The sequence below is a fragment of the Chrysochloris asiatica genome, unplaced genomic scaffold (genome assembly GCF_000296735.1).
Source record: "Chrysochloris asiatica unplaced genomic scaffold, ChrAsi1.0 scaffold00157, whole genome shotgun sequence".
NCBI lineage: Eukaryota > Metazoa > Chordata > Mammalia > Afrosoricida > Chrysochloridae > Chrysochloris > Chrysochloris asiatica.
In genome coordinates, this window is record NW_006408675.1 from 825272 (window position 1) to 831869 (window position 6598).

The window sequence follows — 6598 nt, forward strand, 5'->3', positions numbered from 1 at the left end:
ACGATAGGATGAATGTAAAACTAATGTTCTCCCATGTAAACTATCACATAATTCACAATAAAACATTAAAAAAACAACAACTATGAACTAAAATGAATATAGAGTTAAAAACTGCTAACTGATGGTACATGGAGGGGATTATAATCATTGTAATGAAACAAGGTGTATGATATGTCAATTGCAATACTCTCACGTACCATCTGTTAACAGTATTTATCTCTATTCACTTTAATTCTTGCATTCCTCCCTCTGTCTCCCACTATGTTCACCTTTCCTCTCCAACCTCCCTCTTGTTGTATATTGCCTGTCCCATCACCTGTGTTAACATGCATCTACCCTTTAGCCTGTGAATAATTTTCCCTCCCCAACCACCCTGGTAATCATCATAGAACGTTTCTTATACAAAAACTTCTCTCGTTTTTACAAACAATGGTTGTCCTTTTGTGATTGAATAATTTCACTCAGCATAATGTCTTCCTGTCTCTCATCCATGTTGTGAAGTATTTTGCAGATTCATTATTCTTCTTCAACGTTGTGTAGTATTCAATTGTACGTATGTATCAAAGTTTGTTTCACCATTCTTCTGTTCATGGACATTTAGATTGTCTCCATGTTTTTGATGTCTTGTAGGCAGCATATTGAAGGAACCTGTTTCCTTATCCATTCTAATCTTTATGCTCTTGATTGGCACATTTAATCCATTTACATTCAGTGTAACTATTAATAGGTATAAATCAATTACTGTCATTTTGTTGTGGGTTTTTTTTTCACGTGTGTGTTGTTTCTGGTTTCTTTGTTTCACATAATTTTCTGCACTGAGTTCATTTTGTTTGTAGGCTTTCTTTTAATTGTCATTTCTGTTGTGCTATGTTTATTAAATATTGTTTTCTTTTTCTTTATTTTGGCATAAAGGCATGTTGTCTTTTAGTTTACCTTGTAATTTATTCATTTCCCCCCATTTAAAACAGTTTTTTCCCCTCTAAATCTACTTGACTTCCTTGCCATTGGACGTTCTATATTTACATTATTTGCTTTTATTGCTTTGTAGTTGACTTCATTATATATGGATATCTCTGGTTCCCTAATTTCAGTCTTATAGGTTTGTTTTACTTTAAATACTTTTATATTTGGATTGACATCTAGGTGGTGTTTCATGTGTGGTAACCTCAGATTATTGTCTGTTGTTGGTTCTCAGTCCCGAGAACACCTTCAGTATTTTTTGTAAAGTTGGTCTAGTTATTCCAAATTCCTTCATTACTATTTATCTGAAAATGTCCTAATTTTGACATTGCATCTGATGGACAGCTTTGTTGGGTATATGATTCTTGGTTGGCAATTTCCTCCTTTCAAAGTTTTGCATGTGTCATGCCATTGCCATCCTCTCTGTGTGGTTTCTGTTGAGAAATCAGAGCTTACTTCGCCTTATTAGTTCTCTTTTGTAGGGAACTTTTCATTTTTCCTGAGCTGCTGTCAGGATTTTTTACCTTGTCTTTGGTTTTGTAACATTTGATTATGATATATCTTGGTGGTTTTCATTTGTGGTCTATCCTGTTTGGGGTTCATAAAGCTTCTTGAATTGTGATGTTAGGGAAGGTTTCTTTTAGAAATGCTCTACAATTTTCTTCTTGCTTTTTGTTGTCACTTCCTGTTCTGAAATTCCAATCACCCATAAATTGGTCCTCTTCATGGTGTCCCACAGAAATCTCATGGTGAAATTAGGACATTTTCAGATGAACAGAAATTAAAGAAACTTGTCATAACCAAAGCAAGTTTACAAAAAAAAATACTAAAGGATGTTCTTTGGGCTGAGAATCAACAACAGCAGACACCAACCTGAGATTGACAGGCAGGACAACACCACCCAGAACTCAATCCAGATACAGAAGTATACAAAGTAAAACAACCTACAAGACTGAAAATAGAACTAGAGATATCAATTTATAATGAAGTTAACTACAATGCACAAAGAGAATAATGTAGACACAGAATTTACATATGGCAAGGAAGTTAAGATTTCTGGTTAAAACAGACAGTATTAAATGGGGAAAAAATTAATAAATTACCAGGTAACCTCAAAGAACATGAATATTCCTTCACATCAAAATTTTAAAAAGAAGAAAATCAAAAAGATTTAGTAAACATTAAAACAACAATAATGAAGAAAATGAAAAGAAAACCACAAACAAGATTAATTCGGCATAGAGATTTATATGGAATAAAGAAATTAGTAACACCACAGAAAACACACACAGCAAAATGATAGCAGTCAAAACATACCTATGGATCATTATACAACGGGATGCTGAATGGTTTAAAATCAGGAAAATTATGACCTGTGGTTGTATTCTTTCATCATACTTAGCCCATCTAGATGCTGAGCAATAATCCGAGAAGCTGGATTGTATGAAGAACACAGCATTGAGATTGTAGGAAGACTCATTAACAACCTGCAATATGCAGATGACACTACCTGCTGGAAGCAAAGAGGATTTAACAAACTCACTGATGAAGAACAAAGACTACCATCCTCACATATGGTTGCCCCTCAATGTAAATAAAACAAAAACCTCACAACTGGACCAATAAATAGCATCAAGATAAGTGGAAAAAGATTGGAATTGTCAAAGATTTAATTTTGCTTGGATCCACAAACAATGTTCATGTAAGCAGCAGTGAGGAAATTAAAAGACCACTTATATTAGGCAAATATGATGCAAATGACCAGTACAATCATCTGAAATCATTCAGGGGATAAAAATCTTTAAGTTCGTATATTTTCTGAATTAGCCCAGTTACCTCCAATTAGCCCAGTTACCAACTTTGGTGTTTGCTTTTCAAATTGCAGGCTTTCCTCAAATGTCAAATGGTCCTTGACTTTCAATTCATGTTTAAGAATGAGGTAATGTAAAAAAAAAACAAGAAGAAGAAAGAACAAGGCAATTTAAAAAGCTGATTGTTCAAAATATGTTTTTAGAAATCTAATTAGGAGCTGCTTGGACAAATCTGCTGCAAAAGACTATTTTTAAACTGTTAAAGAGCAAAGATGTCAGTTTGAGGACTAAGGTACACCTGACCCAAGCCATGATATTTTCAGTGACCTCATATGCATGTGAAAGTTGGACAATGAATAAGGAAGACCGTAGAAGAATCGATGCATTTTAATTATGATGTTGGCAAAAAAAAATTTGAAAATTTCAAAGACTGACAGAAGAAGGAACAAATACTGCCAGAATACTAGTTAGAAGCAAGGATAGTGAGATTTTGAGACATGCTATCAGGAAGTGCAACTAGGGGTTTAAACATCACAATAGTCCTGAGAACAGTGCAGGCAGAGGCAGTGTTTCTAACATTTTGGAGCTACTAGATTGTGACTTGAACTGGGGTCCTTCACTTTGTTGTGTGCAGTTTAGGGAACCTGCATTTATCCTTCAGAAGAAGTAAATGTCAGGAAAACGCTTCAGAAAAATTGTTTTCAAGTTACCTGTAAAGACAAAGCTAGCAACTCAGCATTCATTTGAAGATGTTCCTGGGATATAATATAGCCAGCACTTTTATAAAAACATTTTAGTGTGCTTTAGGTGAAAATTAAATGGCCAATTTAGGATGTTTGAGGATGCCAATGCCCACATTAAGTAGCCCTAATGGAATCCTGGTTTAGCACTGTGGGATAAAGCACTGGACCACAAGGTCAGTTTGAACCATAAGCTCGACAGTTCAAAGTCACCAGCCACTCCTTGAAAACCCTGTACAAAGTTACTATGAGTCAGAACCGACTTGACGGCACTTAACAACAACAAAAGTGGTGCATTGGTTAAGCTCAGCTCTGCAGTTCAAACCTGTGAAGATTACAGCCTAGGAAACCCTATGGGGAAGTTCTGCTCTGTCATATAGGATTACTATGACTCTATGGCCCCTAATAACAATGCCCACATTAGCTGTTCTGTTTCCTGAAACAAGTCATTCAACATTTTTAGAGAAGAAACATTTAACTTTTTCTGCCTCAGAGTTAACACCTGTCTAACAATTATTCTGATCACAGAGTCCAGGTGAGGGCTTCTAATCAGTTTTTTTTCTGGTTTGACCCCCTGCTGAGATTTTGCTTTCACACCCAGATACACTGCTAATGTCACGGTCAGCAGTTCGAAACTACCAGCTGTTCCTCGGGAGAAAGATGAGGCTTTCTGCTCCCGTAAAGATTTACAGCCTCGGAAACCCTGTAGAGGGTCGCTGTGAGTCAAAACGGCACATAACAACAAAAACAACAACACTGTATCAGAATCTATGTTTTAATAAGCTCCCCAGAGGAGTCTTACAGATCTCCAGGTGATTCTAATGTAACAGCCCAAATGAAGTTGTTGTGAAGTGCCATCGGGTCGATTCTGACTCATAGCGACACTGTATAGCGTTTCCAAGGAGTGGCTGGTGGGTTTGAATCACAGTCCAGCCCTGATCTTACAGAACCATACCAGGTAGGTGTTGTTATTATCCCCATTTTACAGCTAAGGAAACTCAGGCACAGCAGGTTAAGATAAATCAGTCAGTCTGACTACAGTGTGAACTTAAAATAAAAATAAAAAGTTTTTTTTATCGTTGTGACTATTTATGTTACAAAATGTTTGACATTTCAACAATCTTTCTATGTACAGCTCATATTGTGTTCAACCATCATTCTCATCCATTCCCAAATTATACCAGCACACTGAGCCTGCACTTTTAACCCCATGTTATGCAGCCTTAGGAGTCCTGGTGCATCGCTGTGGGTTAATGCGCTGGACTGCAAACTCGTTTGAACCGCAAGGTCGGTGGTTCAAGCTCAGCAGTCACTCCTCGGAAACCCTCTACATGGTTGCTATGGGTCAGAACCGACTCGATGGCACTTAACAGTAACATGCTGCCTTACAGGCTAGATTTTCTTTTTTGTTTTAAAGCAACCCATGTGTCACTAAAGGCTCATTCCTTTCCTCTTTTGGTATTTTATTCAGTGAAGGAAACAAGGCTTCTGCCAGGATTGATATGTGAATTTGTCTAACAAGGTTAAACCGACCTTGCAGTCCAGTGCATTATTCTATGGTGCCACACCAGGACCCCATAGACAACACAGGGCTGAGATTCTTGCTTTGAAGCACTTTCTGTGGTTGACCCACTTGCCCCTGGCCCAGCCGTTCTTTTTCTAGGTGGTCCAGAGGCTAGGGGAACCTCTCCACACTACGGAACCTTCTGCCTGTTAGTTTCCCAATAAACCTTTTGTTTTTTTAAAAATTGTCACCCAGGAGAACTATCTCCCTGGAAAGTGTAACACCTGACAATCAAGACTATCTGCCCTGAGGAGTCGAGGAGACACAAGGCAAGTCAAAGTTTGTAAACGGGTGGCTGGGATGTTTAATTAGATCTGTATAGCTTTTGGTTTGGTTTTGAATTAGATGCCAACCTGTGAAAGTTAAAGGAGTTCACTTAAAAGTGCAGTTTTGAGGCCTCTTTAAATATCAAAAAGAGGATTTATAGTCTCAAAATGCAAAAATGGCTGAAGTTGAGTAATGGTCGTATGTGTGTTAGACACTGTCCACTCGGTTTCTAGTCACAGTCGCCCCATGTCCAACAGAACGAAACACTGCCCAGTCCTGTGCCGTCCTCAGATTGTTGGTGTGTTTCAGCCTGTTCTCGTAACCACTATGTCAATGCATCGTGGTGAGGGTCTTCCTTTTTCTCTCTGACCTCCTTCACCAAGCATGAAGTGATAACATATCCAAAGAGGGTGAAATGAAGTCCTTGCTTCTAAGGAGTATTCTGGAGTCTTGGTGTGGTGCTGTGGGTTAAGGCACTGGACTGCAAAGTCAGTTTGAACCTCAAGGTTGGCAGTTCAAGCTCACCAGCCACTCCTTGGAAACCCTATACAGAGTTTCTATGGGTTGGAAATGACTCAACGACACTTAACAACAATAACAAATGCTAAAATGGGGGTGGCTATAAAGGCACAAAGTGGCTTACAAGTTAACAAGAAGGAGTTCAGTTTCAGATGGTAGATTCCCCACTGAATAGTTTTCATCTTGTCTAGATGGGTCTGGTGAAAGGAGATGGGGATAAGAGTCTTATGATTCAATAGTGAGTAATTGTTATCATGACTAATTGCAATTGTCACAACTGTAAAGGTAGAAGTTTTGTAACAAAAAGGGGGGAGTAGTTAATCATACATTCCAGAAACAGAAGATCCTAGGTCCATCAAGGGAGAAAAGCAGGAGCAGAATGTGGGACCCTATCCAGAGTCACCAGAGATGGAGGCAAAGATGATGACATAGAGAGATAGAACAGCTGAGGACTCTAGATTCATGAAACGAGAAAGGCTGTGTGCTGGCAGCCAGGAGGCAGGCTTTCAGAATGTACCCTTTCGTTGTTTAAATGATTATATATTCCTGAGAATATTCCTGAGAAAAAGAGGAAGACCCCCAATGAGATGATCAGCCAGGTGGCATCGTTGATGGACTCAAGTGTGGCAGCGGTAGTGAGGTTGGCCCAGGATCGGACATTGTTTCGTTCTGCTGTGCATGGGGTCGCTATGAGTCGGTTCCGACTCAATGGCACATGACAACAACAACAACAACAA